The sequence below is a fragment of the Taudactylus pleione genome, unplaced genomic scaffold, assembly GCF_031769625.1.
Source record: "Taudactylus pleione unplaced genomic scaffold, aTauple2 ptg000090l, whole genome shotgun sequence".
Classification (NCBI taxonomy): Eukaryota; Metazoa; Chordata; class Amphibia; order Anura; family Myobatrachidae; genus Taudactylus; species Taudactylus pleione.
The window spans coordinates 7,608,953-7,625,163 of NW_028284492.1; the positions used below are offsets into that span (position 1 = coordinate 7,608,953).

At 43.0% G+C, this 16,211-nt stretch overlaps 1 protein-coding gene across 3 annotated transcripts in view; it reads left to right on the forward strand.

Moving 5' to 3' along the window:
• The first annotated feature begins 3,884 nt into the window (after positions 1-3,884).
• MTFR1 (mitochondrial fission regulator 1) overlaps positions 3,885-16,211 on the forward strand; it is a 75,206-nt gene continuing 62,879 nt past the window's right edge. Inside the window, exons 1-2 of one of the 3 annotated variants that reach the window (XM_088469332.1) lie at positions 3,885-4,033; positions 9,891-9,967. The gene's annotated coding sequence lies outside the window, so the exon portion shown is untranslated. Of the gene's footprint in view, positions 4,034-9,890; positions 9,968-15,712; positions 15,786-16,211 lie in introns of those variants that run through there. The other 2 variants (XM_088469333.1, XM_088469334.1) reach the window with 2 other exon arrangements.

Consider the following 16,211-nt stretch of genomic DNA (forward strand, 5'->3'; position numbering starts at 1 on the left):
GCAGATATACTAAAATACCTCGACTTGATATAAAATAAAACAAGCCTTTCACAAAAAATTATTGAATCTACTGTAGGTTAATTCTGTCATCTAAGTTCATAATCGGACTAATATCATCATTATGAAATGGATCAGGCTGAAATCAACCAATTTAATTCACTAGTGTGAAAAGCTGTTCGTATCAGTGATGTTAAGCTTATTTACATTGGGAAGAGGGTGCCATTGTGTGGGCAGGATGTGTGCAGAAGACCTTATATGTCCTATTCCACTGGAAAGGGCATACAGTCGGGGTGGCCAAAACGTCGACCACGGACAAGTGACCGGTCGATCACGGTGGACGTCCGGGAGCAGCCAATAAGAGTCAAGCAGATTCTTATTGGTTGCTGTGTCAGGTGTATCACCAGCAGCCAATAAGAATCAGTGTGATTCTTATTGGCTGCTGCATCGAACTGAATCCGTGGCTAGCTGAAGCCTCGGCTGTCTCTAACGGCTGTCACTGTGACAGTAATAGTCAATAAGAATAATGGGAGATTCTTATTGGTTGAGGCCAGGGGAGGGCTGGGCTTGGGGCAGGGTGCCATCTGCACCCTACACGGCTGCTTAGCCTCCATGTAACAAACTGAGCTGCCGGGGAGCATCATCTGCATTTTTCCCGGTCGCCAGACTTGAGTATAGGGGGCTGGGTATGGATTCCCGGTGGTTGGAATGCCGAAGGTCAGAATACCGACAGCGGAATCCCGAAAGTCAGAATTCCGACACCCATACGTAAGTGTAGTAGCACTAACCCTAACCTCTACCCTGTCTAACCCTCCCTCCCCGATGCCTAAACCTAACCTCCCCCCTAGTGCCTAAACCTAACATCCCCCTCCCCACACCCTAAACCTAACCTACCCCCTAGTGACTAAACCTAACCCTCCCTCCCCGGTGCCTAACCCCCCTCCTAGTGCCTAACCCTAACTCCCGATACTTACCTTCGGGATGCCGGCGGTCGGGATCCTGGAGCTGGGATCCTGCACGTCGGGATGCTGACTACATCCCGAGTATAGGGCGGTCGCTCACCAGGCCCTTTTCCCTGATGGCACATGGCTGGTCCACCTCTTAAAGGAGCTCCCTTTCCCCCGCCAGTGTCACTTACTGCTAGCAACTCAGCAGACTTCTGGAGACCCACAGTGACATGAGTGAGACTGCACTGCACAATATAAATGAACGATAACGACATAGTTATCGTTCAATCGTTCATTAATCGTGCAGTGAATATGCCGGCAATGACCAGCGATGCACTGTACGTTGTCGGCATCTGTCATCGCCTGAACCTGCTTTCCAACTTGAAGATATCATCAGGTTGTGCAGGTTCTGGGATGAGGGAGGGTGCCCACACTGAACGAAATATCGTTCAATGTGGGCTCAATGTCCACTGCACAATATAATGAACGATTACGATGTTGTTATCATTCAGTCGTTCGTTAGTTGTGTAATGGATATGCGGCTTAACTCCTGTATTAGAGGCAGCAAAGTATTGAAAATACTAAGATGGGGAGGGGGACATTGTGATTGGTATTTTTTGCGATAGGGCCAATGTGTGTGTGGGAGGTTATTTTTTGGTGGAGGCCAATGTGTTTAATTTTTTTTTTAATGTGGGGGCCAATGTGTGATTTTGGCAGGACAGACACCACGCCCCTTGCTGCGAGGTCACGCCCCTTTTGAAACAACGGATGGAGCACTGTCCTCAGATAGTATAAAATGTTAATGAGTGACAATTGGTCACTCTTTACCCATAACGGATCATAAAGATCATACAATAAACATATACAACAAATATCGGTAAAATCACAACATAAAATGTCCAGATGTTACTAAATATTGGATACAATTATAACACATACACCTGTCAATGGTAACTATTAGAAATCACAGATGTTGTAAACTTATTCCTATACCACTCAGTAAATAGCAAAGAAGGGCCAATAGAAATTGCAACAAAGAGTCAATTGATTGATCTCCTCAAGTGTTGTAACTTGTTAGTTAATAATCAGTGTTCTTTATATTCACATGCAACAATAACAGTTTCCCAATAGGTTTGATATAGTATCCAATTGAGGTAATTAAAAAGAATTGCTCTCATCCAGCAGTAAAAATCAATCAGTCACCGTTACTTGTATTCAAAAACGGCAATGTATATAAGAGACTGTGAATAATACTTCAGACGCCGTGCACAGCTATAAAATAAAAACATGTATATTCCGCTCACCAGTCACATCATACAGCAGAAAGTTCCAGCCGTACATCCAGAGATAGGTTGAGGTAGCTGGTTTTCTTGCTTACCTCTTGCTCCACTGCCGTGGGAGACCAGTGTCTTATCTCCTCTTTGTACTGTGAAGGCGTACACGATATAGTGTAACTGCAGGGTTCCCGGAGTCAGCCGGTTATTCAGCCTCTCGCAATGAATGCGCAGCACATGGTGCAGAGATTCCTGAGGCCAGCCGGATACTGTATCAGTGCTACTCTGACTGTAATGCGGCAGCTCGTATTGCGGGATTCCCGAAGCAGCAATCAAACTGGAGAGAGCAAATTCAGGTCCGACGTCTCATGCAAGTTGTGCAGGTTCGGGGATGAGGGAGGGTGCCCACACTGAACGCTATATCGTTCAATGTGGGCTCAATGTCCACTGCACAATATAACGAACTTCGGAGTTTCCCGTTTTCGTTAATTTTATATTGAATACGGGGATAAGCGGGAGCGCGCACCAGTCTTTAACGCAGAACAAAATTCCGATATGAAATGTTAACTTCGACAGTGAAGTTAACGTTTCATATTGAATACCCCTGTATGTCTGTCTGTTATTACCCTGTTTTGTTCTTTTGTTCTATAAATGTTTCCAATTGTAAAGCGTAACGTAATATGCTGCGCTATATAAGAAACTGTTAATAAATAAATAAATTTAAAAAATAAATGATCGTCCGTGCATGCAGTCCAATCTGGATGATATTGTCAACTTTGCATGTTCAGAGATGTGGCAGGATGACTCACTGAAAGATATCTTTCATGTTGTTGGTGGTACAGATCATCCCGTGTGTACGCACCTTCAAATGTTAAGGAGCGTACACACTAGACGATATGCTCCCTGAGCGATATCATCTAGTGTGTCCCCGGCAGGCCGTGCTCAATGTCGTTCATGACATTGAGCACACCCGCTGAACAATATCATTAACGATATCGTTCAGCGCCGGGCTCTCTCCCCATTCCATAACATGCAGTAACCTGACGACATTGTCAGGTTGGCCTGCATGTTAACCCGATGAACGATAATGACGAACGACCTGCGGGAACGCGCGTTTTTGTTAAAAATGGACGATAAAGTGGACGACTGAACGATAACGATATCGTTATCGTTCAGTCGTCCACGTTAATCGCCCAGTGTGTACGCACCTTTAAGGTGTGTACACACTGTGCGATCAGGAAAGACAGTACGATTACGACATTGTAATCGTACCGTCGTTCCTGATTCCCTGCAGTGCCTACACTGAACGATCAGTCGTTCAGTGCAGGCACACTTCATCATTCCTGAACATGGTCAATCTGTCGTTAACGGCAGATTGGCCTGCATGTTCAGGCGATGGACAATGTCGGCAACGACCAGCGGGCACGCGCATCGCTGGTTGTTTCCTACATTTTTGTGCACGATTACTAAGCGATTGCAGAATTACAATGTCGTAATCGTGCAATCGCTCAGTAATATCGCCCAGTGTGTACGCACCATTAATGTATTCCACCTAAAACGACCTCACATCTGTGCTATGGGAGTGTTGCCAGAATCCAAAATGGCTGCCACTAGCAGCACGCACAAAGCGTGCATTCCAGATCCCGCCCACGCAGGTTGCCGGGTGCTGTTGCAGCATCGATCGCACACACGTCTGGTGAGGGAAGGAAGGTTGTTGCCGGCGCCGCTGGTGCTGACGTTGAAAACTGAGTCCGTGTCAGCTGTCACCGGGAGAGAAGACACATGAGTAGGCAGTGACATCGGCGTCGTTTACCGGTAAGGGTGAGCGTGTTACCCAGTATGTAGCGTCCAGCAGCTGGAGATGTGCAGTGTGAAACTGTTGCAGCTGCGCCTGGTCTGTGTGTATACAGCGCTGAAGGTCAGGGAAGCTCTCGCTGCGTGTTTTCTTCCGATCTCGGCGGTGTGCCTATTTACTACCACTTATTCCTGTACTTGTAGCAGCTCATCTGTTTCCACTGCAGACACATAAGACATGTGCTGCTCCACAGCAGCTGGAGTGTAACAAGTTGCCCAGGCACGGTCTATTGCAGGGCTGTGGGGGGCAAATGCATCAAGCAATGATAACCCCTTTTTCTTTTTTTTTCTTTTTTCTTTTTTTTTTTTTTAAGTGTTTTCAGACCAGATTTCATCAGTGGCGTCTTTGACTTCTGCCAATACGACAGCAAAGTGCGATGGGCACTTTGTAATGGGGTGATTCATTAGGATTGAGCTGAATAGCGCCGAGAAGTTGGTCCCGGAGCTATTTTATTCACCTCGCAGTTTAGTCTGACTACAATCACTTAAGTCGGAGAATGCCGGTTGTCGCTGCTTAACCTTGGTGCTCTCTCCCCGTTCCCCAACATGCAGCAACCTGACGACATCGTCAGGTTGGCCTGCATGTTTACTCGAACGATAATGACGAACGACCCATGGGAACGCGCGTCGTCGTTATCGTTCATCGTTTTGATGTTAAAAATGGATGATAAAGTGGACGACTTAACGATATAGTTATCGTTCAGTTGTCCACTTTAATCGCCCAGTGTGTACGCACCTTAAGTGATGAAAAACAGAGCTTTTAGGGGGAGATTTATCAAATCTTGGAGAGAGATAAAGTGGAGAAGTTTCTCATACCAACCAATCAACTTGTAGCTGTCATTTTACAGAATGTGCTAGAAAAATGACAGAAGCTGATTGGTTGCTATGAGCAACTTCTCCACTTTATCTCTCTCCAACATTTGATAAATCTCCCTCTTAGGGGCATATTCAATTAGGAGCGAAAAGTCCCGTACTTTTCACATGCTGGACTTTTCGCTGACATCACTGGTTTTCCATGTGGGAAAGTATTGTGCTCGTCCCAACTTATCCCCGTATTCAATTCCAAATCAACAAAAACAGAACCCGGCGAATTCGAAACAGGCGAAAAGTCCTCTCAGTTTTGGGGAAATCAGCCTTACACCCCACAAAAGATGCAGTGACATTGGGGATCACTATAGATACCCCCGAATAGGCCTGCTGAAGGTATTTGGGGTACTTAAATGCTCTCGTTAGTTGCTAATTAGTGTCTTTGCAGAAGTGGTGAAGAATAGCATTTAGCAGGTTTTTTTGCAGAAAAAAAGTAGTTCCAGCAAATTTGGGGTACATGAAAGTGAGTGCTCGCATATTTTAAAGTTGCTAAAGTGAAGTTTTAAAAAAACTTTTAAAAATCCACCTGCCGCAAACACCTGCAATCTTAAAAACACCTGGGTCATAGTTGGGGACCCCCCTGGAGTCTATTGCGCTAGTTTTTTAGTTTGTCCCCTAACTTTTTTTTTTTTTTTTCACCCCCAAAATGAAAGTACTTTTTTGGGGTAAGTTTTCTTTTTTACATTTTTGGACACAGTTTACCTTTGGGGGGCTGTCCCAAGGGTGCAGGATGGTTTCCACAAATTTGCACCCCAAAACCCCAATTCTGCACTTTTTGTCCACTTAATTGTTTAGGCGAATCTTTTTCGCCTATTCCAATGCATTGACTTTCCGCACTGACGAAAAATTCTTGAAATTGAATACGGGGACAAGTTTTCGCCTGGTGAAATTACGTCACCGGCGAAACTTTTTTGCCGAAAACGGCTTATTGCGGCTAATTGAATATGCCCTTTAGTCGCTTGTCTAGTTATACATCACCATCTGAGAATGGTGCTATGCTTACTTACCAGTCCTGCTGCTAGACGTCCTCGCACATGCGCTGTTCGCTTCCCGTGAGATCTTGCGCTTTGCTGAAACCTGCGCATGCACAATGCTGCCATACAGGAACCATCCCATATCACATCAGCAATAGACACAAGCTACACAGACTGTACAGAGATAGCTGGAGAGGTGAGATGCTGTAACACCTCTCAGGTGACTGACTGTTTAGTACATTTTGGATGCTGTATCGCTGTGATAAGCGGAGGTACAGAATGTCTGCGCAGAGATAAGCAACAGGATCATGAATCTGCCCCTGTATCCATTAGTGAATTTGGTGAGGTCAGAGTTTGCTAGTTTCATAGTAGATAGAAAGCTCCAGGTTGCCTGTTGGTTCATTATTCTCTTGTCCCTATTTTTCAGGACAGTCCTTTTGTAAAAAAAAACAAAAAAAAAACTTGAGAGGGGGATTTAATTTGTTTTACAAAGTGGCGTGAGCTATTCAGTTGTTTATGCCGCTGGGCGCCCATCACTATCGCGAATGTTGCGCTCAAAATGCAGGTGATGAGCTACGTGAAGCGGCTAATCCCGTCTAAAGAACCATTAGAGTGCCCAAAAGATGGGAGCCATGCTGTTAAGGTGCCCAAAAGCCAAACTTTTGGGGGATAGCTCCTCACACCTCAGTAGGCTGCGAGCAGAAATCCACAATAAGTAATGGGCACCTGCATCACTCGCGCCCAGTGGCACAAACAATTGAGTAGCTCCTGTCACTATAGACAAAAGCTATGAGCGCCCAAATACAATTGAATTCCTCCCTAAATTGGTATTGCATCTTTTTCAAGAAATCCAACTAACATTATTGGAAATTTGTTGCTCTGTTTCCCATTATTTGGGATAATGGAAGGACGATAGGGTAGATGGTAAAGCCCGTGTAAACATCATGTCACATGGATATTCTGGCTTTTAAATAAGAACTCTATCCATGTTACAGATAATTTTTTCTTGAACTATTACATTTTATTGCACAGCTGTTTGCACAATACAATTGCTTTGAGTCATCCAATTATTATTATTATTTTTTTTAATTTAATTTTTTTTATTTTTTGCACAGGTAAAATGTACTAGACTTTTTCCTCCCTTGGGCTCAGACTAGTTTACTCATCATCCCTATAGTTTGTAATTGGTTACACACATATGGTTATATTGATGAAGCTCCATAACCTCTTTTTCTGACTTTTTTGAGTTCTGTCACTTCCTCCTATTTAAGAAGATGGGTACAACAGAGAAATCACTGATTTCTTTTGCAGTCCCTCTATTTTCGCAATCTACCGCATCCCTAAAGCCTGCTATTGGGGACTGCAGTGTCTGCTAGCTTCGGCTGCTATGTAACGGCCTCTTAAGATGGCATTGCCCAATTCCCAGCAAAATGGCATCTGCGAACGGTGAGGTTTTGCAGGATACTCTGCAAATGTAAATGTGGCCTCAGTCTGTTCTATTATGCTAAGTCCTACATCACCATGCACAGTCAGCAGTGTAATATGTAGGGTAGTGTGAGCTAAAATGGATTTGAAGCTCCTTTTACACTGTTATGGTGCATACACACGGTCAGATTTTTCTTCAGATCTGATCGATAACGATTTAAAAAATTGTTCATATCTGAAGGAAAATCTGACATATCTGACATGCCTGAATGATGAACGATGCGCTTTCCCGAAAAAATCGGTCAAATCGTTCAATCGTTCATCTGACAGATCTGACAAATCTGACCGTGTGTATGCTCCATTAGTATTGGCATAAGGTGGTATACCTTGTAGATAGAAGAGGAAGAAGTACAATGTTTGAAGATGCAGTGTAGAACGAGTGTCAGTAGGAAAGCTGCACATTGTGGTCGCAGAGATTGGACCTGGCCTGTGTCTGACAATGCTGCCGCTGTGACCATTAGACACTTGTTGGCACAAGTATCAGTGATGTAGCACATGCAGCATTTTGTGATTGCTTTCCTTGTATCTTTGGCCATACAGAATGTATCATGAGAAGCACTTTTATCCTATATGTATGCCACTATTACAGTGAAAAGCTATAGATAAAGGGGCCTATTCAGCAAATAATAATTTCGAAATATTCCCCCAAAACACCAATTTTTTGGGAATACCCACAAATATTAAGGATTCCCTGAATGTATTTACGACAGCAGCCCCATTCGTTTTCAGATGGTGTTACCCTATAGTAGCCCATGGGCTACTAACACACAACATTTCTTGGAAAGGGAGCCCCCGGTGACACATGTTGGCCTGCGTCCAGGCATGCACAGTGTGTGCCGGGGACCCAAACCAGGAAGCCGTGTGATAACGTTACTTTATAGTACTGCTTCCAGCTCTTCCCCAGGACAGGCTCTTTTTGAAGCCCGTCTCCTGGCAAGAGGATTTGAGTATATTCGCATGAAGATTTTCATCTTTACTTTACGAATTTGGGTAAAAATATTTATCACATTAATACTGCAGATTGTGATAAATATACCCCAAAATAAGAAACTCCTAATAGTATTGTGACTGCTAAGCTTGCAAAGTGTTTATGTTGATTTATATCCGTTGCCCATTCTCTAACTTCTAAATTGTGCAGATGTGTCCGTCTTAGAGGATATAGCAGTATGTATGGCAAATGCATTGCTGCACAGTCAGTGGCTGAAGTGTTTTGTATGTACTGTGATGTTAGTATTTGGCCGGAATGCATGATCATTATTCATATTTGCATGTGGTAAGTCTAATAGTAGACCCCACCACATCATAGGATTTACAGTAAATAGCGAGATTCGCTTTTCAAATCTGGTCTGGATAAACCGCTGATGTGGCCCAGATGGGAGCATACATCCAGCACCGTCACTGTGCTAATATAGTGAATGAGATACAAAAAGTACATGGTAGGTGAGGAGAGTCTATGAATCCAGTGGTTTGCTATAGTTCTGTTTGCAAAATAGACACCCTTGGTCATCTTTGTACATTGAACATTTAAAAAGTGCACTTGTGATTTATCCAAAACGGTTGTGATACAGAAAGTCACAGTGCTATGAAATGTATACTCCTAAACCTGGCAGATCTATGTAAAAGGTTCTAGTTATTGTAAGAGATTCATTTTTGAGGATGTTGGTCTACACCCCTGTGACTCATACATGTTAAGTTTCATTAGACGCCCTGCAAGATTCATCTATTCCATGGTTAACACGGATCTCTAACCTGGAAATGAAGAAATCTGTCTCTTGGTGTTTTATGTAATTGGGGATTATGTCTTCTATAATGGTACTGGCAGTTTTCTATATACTTTTAGAATTTACTTTTGCCTTTTTTTTTTTTTACTGATATTTGCTTTCATCCTTATACCTGCCAAATGCAATAGGCTCCCCATCGCTGTGTGTGATGCATATACACGTTAGCCAGAGTCTGTATTACGTGCGGGCCGGATGACACTTTTAGGACCGGACTTCTCACCTTTGGTTTACAGTAGTGTCATACTCGTTAGTTCAGGGCATTCGTACGAAGAAGTTTCACTTTTCACATTACTGTACAGCTCACATTCCTGATTTATGTGACCTTGACATTTTTTTTAGTGAATAGTTAACCTGAGTAAAATGTCATCGGCATATAGTATCTGCTGTGTTTCTGGGTTTGGATCAGTATGAAAGGCAACTTTGTTCTACCTGCTCTACAAGGACAATGGTTTCTGTTAGAGAAGTATTGCACCTTACTCTCACGTGCATGAATGAGCATTGCATTTTCTGTCTGTGAGCAGTGCTTGCTGCCCGTCTGACAGAACTATGCATGACTGTTTGTGGTGTATATATGCCCCTTAAGCATATCAAGTTTCTCTATCATTTCAGTCATTAAACAAAAAACTTTTATAGCTGTGAATAAACTTCAACTATATAACTTCAACGATCATGGAAGCCTTATAATAAACCCATATATGCATGTTTCTACAGGCTTGCATGAGCACGTCCTTCCTGTATTGGGTCTACATCAGACTGCCCCTTCCCTCACCTGGTTTCCTTTTTCCGCTGTAAGTAGTCGCAGGTTTGCAACCACGCGTAACCATTCTTTTAGTGGACATGCATTGTTCAAGCTATTCTAATAAGTCACTTTATGTATTTCATGTACATCATTCAGCTCACTAATACAGTACATAGCCTTTGATCTATAAAGTACATATTTTAATGTCTTGTGGTGTTTTTTTTTTTCTCTTAAGTGCATTTCAGGGGTTGCACTATTATGTAGAGTAAGTGTAAATTCTACAGATATCTCTACCAGTATATATAGAGAAAACATATTCCTGTGTATAAAAATATTGTAGGCGTAAGGGGGAGGCTCAGTTAGATGTCAGTTATCTCACATTGGGGTAGATTTATTATAGCGGCACTTAACGTGCCGCTACAACGCTTCGCCTCTTTACCGAGGCGAAGCAGGAAGCACTACCGATGAGATGTATAAACATCTCATCGGCCGGAGAGGGGGAGCGTTAACTAGTGCTGATGCACTGTGTCTCTTCCCGGCCGGCTCCACTGAGCATGTGCGGGATCTCGCAAGTATCGCGAGATCCCCGCGTGGAACCTTTGAGCCGGCAGCCGCCGCAGCAGGGACAGCGCTGTCCCTGCTGTGGGGATAGGCTAACGCCAGGCTGTAGCTGTCGATAACGACAGCTACAGCCGGCCGAACGGTCATGCGTTATGACCGTTCGTACATGGCCCTGCCGTCGGCGCTACTATCTTATAGATAGCAGCGCCGATAATGACAGGGGCGCTGTGTGCCCCTGTCATTTACCGCCCAGACCCCCGATCATACATCGGGGAGAAGCTGTATCAGCACACATTTCCGTGCGCTGATACCGTTTCTGGGCTTCGTACATCCCCCCCATTGTTTTAACAGGGGCAGTGTGCCAAAGACACAATTCAATTAAAACATCCGCACAAGCAAACGTGAGAACCTCAAAGCTCTTTTTCCAGGCTCTATGCTCTTAAGCTGGCCACACACTAGACCAACTTGCATCCAACCAGCCAACTAGTTGATTGGTTGGAATGAAAACCTGGTAAGGGATGAAAGAAAATGACAATTAGCAATTTGCTCCCAAATGCTGGAAAATGGACAAAAACTGTTGTTTGAACAAATTGTTTAGATCAAACATTTACCAAATTTGTCTGACGACCATTTTCATCTGTTTTCTGGCACTTAGGAGCAAATTGATGATCATCATTTGCTCCCTTACATTACCAGAGTTTCATTCCAACCAATCAACTAGTTGGATGGTTGGATGAAAGTTGGTCTAGTGTGTGGCCAGCTTCAGCTGGTCTCCTGCTTCATTTGGCCTCCAGCACCCCTAATTGAATCGCCCCATAAAGTTTAATATAATTTTACTCGGTTACATAAAATTTTGAAAGTAAATTGTCCAGAGCCATTAACATAAATGATTCTCTTTGATGGCAGACTTGGATTAGGGTATGCTGCATTTTGTTGTTGCCAGAGATTGCATCTCCCAGTAATTACCCATGCTTGTTTCTTGTTTAGCAATAGGACATATAATTATTTTCGCCTTTTTTTATTATGACCTGTTTTTTTCACCCTATTATTTCTTGCATGAGTGTTAGAACTTGCCTTTCCCTCTTTAGTAGGTATATGAAGAAAATATCTGAACCATTTCTACCATACAACGACATTGTAGTGAATTGCATGTTTGAATTTCTGTGATTTGCTTTAAAGTAGTTTCAAAACAATTACAAAATCTCATTTTGCAAGCTGCAATTAATAATAAAGAATTTCATTCAAGTAATGCTTTAGGGCCTGATTTAGCAAGGATCACAGTTACAAATCTCCACGCAGGCAGCTTTGTAATTGCGATCCTCGCTATTATGCAAATGCAGCAGGAGGTGTATGATACTCCCTACTGCATTTGTGATCCCAGCACTGCGATGGAGGTCGTAGGTTGGGATCACCATTGTGACCATCCGTGATCGATGGTGGACAGCACCGGACCTCCGGCCAGCTGAGTAAGCCTCAGCTTACTCAAACTGGCTGGCTTGTGAGTCCAGGACACTGCGTTGATCAACATAGATCCTGGGCTGGCCACTCCCGGAAAAGGGCCAACACGCCCCCATTTCCGGGAACGCCGACCACCCCTGCCCCTTACATGCCTCTGCCTGTCAATCAGGCAGAGGCATTCAAAGGTCTGCGTGCGAATAAGCAGAACCCATTCTGCACACTCGCAGAATGGGTCCTGCGCACGTGCAGATTCCTGATAATCGAGAATCTTCGATCAGCAGTGCATTTGTGTGCATTGCTGAATCAGGCCTTTAGTCCAGTGATGGGCAGCAGGCGTCCTTAGGGTCACATGAGGACCTCCAAGCCCTCTCTTGCATCCCGCAGCTAGTACCAGCTTGTTCTCATATATAATAGAAGAGAAAAACACTGCGTTCTGTTATTTATGTTGGGACATAAGAACAACACATCAATGTATTAAAAGAATTTAATGCTTAAATTATAATACAAAACAAAGACACATGTATAAACACAAAGATAAATATGAAAATTGTAAAAAAATAAATAAATAAATAATGAATAATAAGCGAGCCTGCTAGAAGCGCATAACAAACAGGAAATTAACAAGCATGCAAATGTAGGAGTTGATCAGGCTCCCAGATCTAAACACACTCTCCTGTGAGAATAGCTACACCATATACCTGTGCAGAATGAGCTATATACTGCTGTAGCAAGTGAATTGTTAAGGCACTGGTGGAGCCTGTAGCCACTGATAGCTATCCCCAACAATGTATCAGTAATGATATTAGTGGAACCCATTGAAAAAATGCCAGTTTTGTATCAAAGTCACAAGTGATATAGCCAATCTCAAGCGTGATTAATGAGGCTATACCGAATATGTCAATTAATATAACTTTATTATGTAAGGCTCGCTCTTTCCTTTTATCTTATCTTATCTTTTTGCTTGCAGTGGGGATGTGCATTATCTTGCTCTCGGTTAGCTCACCCATATGCCCGAGTTGCTCTGGGCTACCAGCATATGACCAGACATCATTTTCTCTGTACAGTGTTTCTCCCTGATATATCGGTTGGGTCTCATTAGAGATAGTCCCATTCTCATATCTTTAGCCACATTGTATAATATCAGGTGTCTCTACTCGATAAATCAATTCTACTAGGACCGATATTGATATTTGGATAATTGGTACTCTTCCATGAGTCTAGTACTACTACGGATGCTAAAATATACCATCAGTATTACCATTAGCATTATACTATATTTACATCATTTAATAATAATAATATATATATATATATATATACGTACATATGCATATTTGTGTGTATGTGTATATATATATATATATATATATATATATATATGTGCTTACATACATGTATGTGTGTATATGCATTTGCGCTTTTATGGTATGTATATTAATTCAGTTGTTCACTTATTTACTTTATTCCAGTTCATGTGAAACTTACTATGTTAACGATATACTGGAATGCAGATGCTATTGTTCGATGGTGATCATCGATGGTCAGCTACATGTTTGTTACATATAGATAGGCTATTTTTTCCTTTCTCTTTTTTCCATTTATTTTATTTTAGTACACTACTCAGGATATCGCAAAGTAGCTGATTCAGCACAGGCGATGTTTCAATTAATCATTAATAATGAAGCTCTAACTATATAATTTATATTCTCCGATGGTCTATATTTCTCTGTCATGTTTATTGTTGGGACATAGGGGTAGACAGCCAAACATATGGTCACACTTGTTGACATATGGGGGCTGAAATAGGTATGCTTATATATGCATACATTCGTGTTATATGCACATAGTTATATATGCACACTATGTGTATCATCATACGCCTATCACTAATTGATTTTAGTTGTTTTAATAAACATTTTTCTTTTTCTATATTTATTGAATGTTTTGTGTTTAAGATGTCGTAAGGAATATTAAGAGTATATTGGTAAATGATATGGATACATTTTTTTGGAACCGACCGTTAAGGGTTAAGGAGAGTTGGATGGTTAGTAAAGTAATTATCTAATTACCCAATAGGTTCCACCCTGATACACTATATATATCATCTAGCCATGAAGGGGAGTATTACAGCTTGAAAAAGGCTACAGTAGTAGCCGAAACGCGTTGCTGCTCTCCATACCAGCCACTGAAGCTACTACCCATCTGGAACGAGGTGCCGCCACATTGAAAACTAGCCTGTAAGTTTTTTCCTGCGAGATTTGAACCACCGTTAGACCATTGCCCTATTAGCATCCTCCGGTGCCCACTCCAGTTACGGATCTGGGTCACGTGGCCGCTGACGGAGGTCCCGGCGGCTGTTAAGCACAAGACGGGTGCTGACGCCGAATAAGAGACCAACAAGCGGCTTGCAGACCTGTCGGACATCAATGCTTAGCACATCTTGCTGAAATACACTGGTAATTTTCAGTTACTATTTCCTTTGTGAAAAGGACGGCATGGTCCCTATCTACAGGTACTTATTGACAGCCTAAATATTTAAGTACCCAGCAGAACTTTGCGTGACTGTTTATTGCACAATAGGGTACTATTCTACATGTTATATACAGGCTCAACTTCGGGAACATATGGTCAGCCTCATTAATCACACTTGAGATTGGCTATATCACTTGTGACTTTGATATAAAACTGGCATTTTTTCAATGGGTTCCACTAATATCATTACTGATACATTGTTGGGGATAGCTATCAGTGGCTACAGGCTCCACCAGTGCCTTAACAATTCACTTGCTACAGCAGTATATAGCTCATTCTGCACAGGTATATGGTGTAGCTATTCTCACAGGAGAGTGTGTTTAGATCTGGGAGCCTGATCAACTCCTACATTTGCATGCTTGTTAATTTCCTGTTTGTTATGCGCTTCTAGCAGGCTCGCTTATTATTCATTATTTATTTATTTATTTTTACAATTTTCATATTTATCTTTGTGTTTATACATGTGTCTTTGTTTTTTATTATAATTTAAGCATTAAATTCTTTTAATACATTGATGTGTTGTTCTTATGTCCCAACATAAATATCAGAGCGCAGTGTTTTTCTCTTTTAACACTGCTGCACTGGTATTTGAATCACTGGCTCATTAGCGCTGAGGTGTTTCTTGTGAGTTCACTAATTGTTCTCATATATGTTATAGCTTGTAAAGCTTATTTAAAAGGCCTGCTGATATCTTATTATAGATAGGTGTCTGTCATTGCTGCAACATATTAATCTAAATTATTATTGAAAGAGTAATGCTGGGTACACACTAAATGATATGTCGGCCGATCTGGCAGATCGGACCAACATTTTGGGTACATTGTCTAGTGCAGCGCTTTTCAACCGCTGTGCCGCGGCACACTAGTGTGCCGAGAGCGGCTGTTTAGTGTGCCGCATGGTCAGATCCACCGGTCAGATCTGCCATACTGCGATCCGGGCAGCGCTGAGCTCCTCTGGGAGTCTCAGGCGTGCCCGGTCCATCACCTATGCAGACGCGGCGGCGTGACATCACAGGTCACGCACGCCGCGTCTCTAGTCAGCTCCGCGGCCCCTAGAGAAGCCCTGCATGAAGGCTACCAGCACCCCCAGTCAGCCAGCTTGCCTCCCCAGCCAGCACTGCCAGCCAGCCTGCCTCTCTCACCAGCGAGCAAGCCAGCCCCGCGGCCACCAACACCGTCAGCCCGCCTGCCTGCCTCACCAGCCAGACAGCCCGCCCCACGGCCACCAGTACAGCCAGCAAGCCCTCGGCGACCAGCACCCCCAGCCAGCCTGCCTGCATGCTGCACCCTGCTGACAGCTCTGGTGACGAGGGACAGGTAGGGACAGTATGCAAAATGTCAATTTATTTTTTATGTGTAGCAATGTGGGCTTTTTTTTCTTTGGGAGCCAGCAATATCTATTTTTTTTTTCTGTGGGGGTCATCCAATGCTATTTTTTTTTCTGTGGGGGCCAATGTATGTGTTTTATTTCTATGGGGCCAATGTATGTGTGTTTTATTCCTATGGGGGCCAATGTATGTGTGTTTTATTCCTATGGGGGCCAATGTATGTGTGTTTTATTCCTATGGGGGCCAATGTATGTGCGTTTTATTCCTATGGGGGCCAATGTATGTGCGTTTTATTCCTATGGGGGCCAATATGTGTGATTTTTTTATGTGGGAGCCAATATGAATGTTTTCCATAGGTTGCGCACGCCGCATCGACGAATGGTGTGCCTTGGCAAATGTAATATCTTGCGTACTG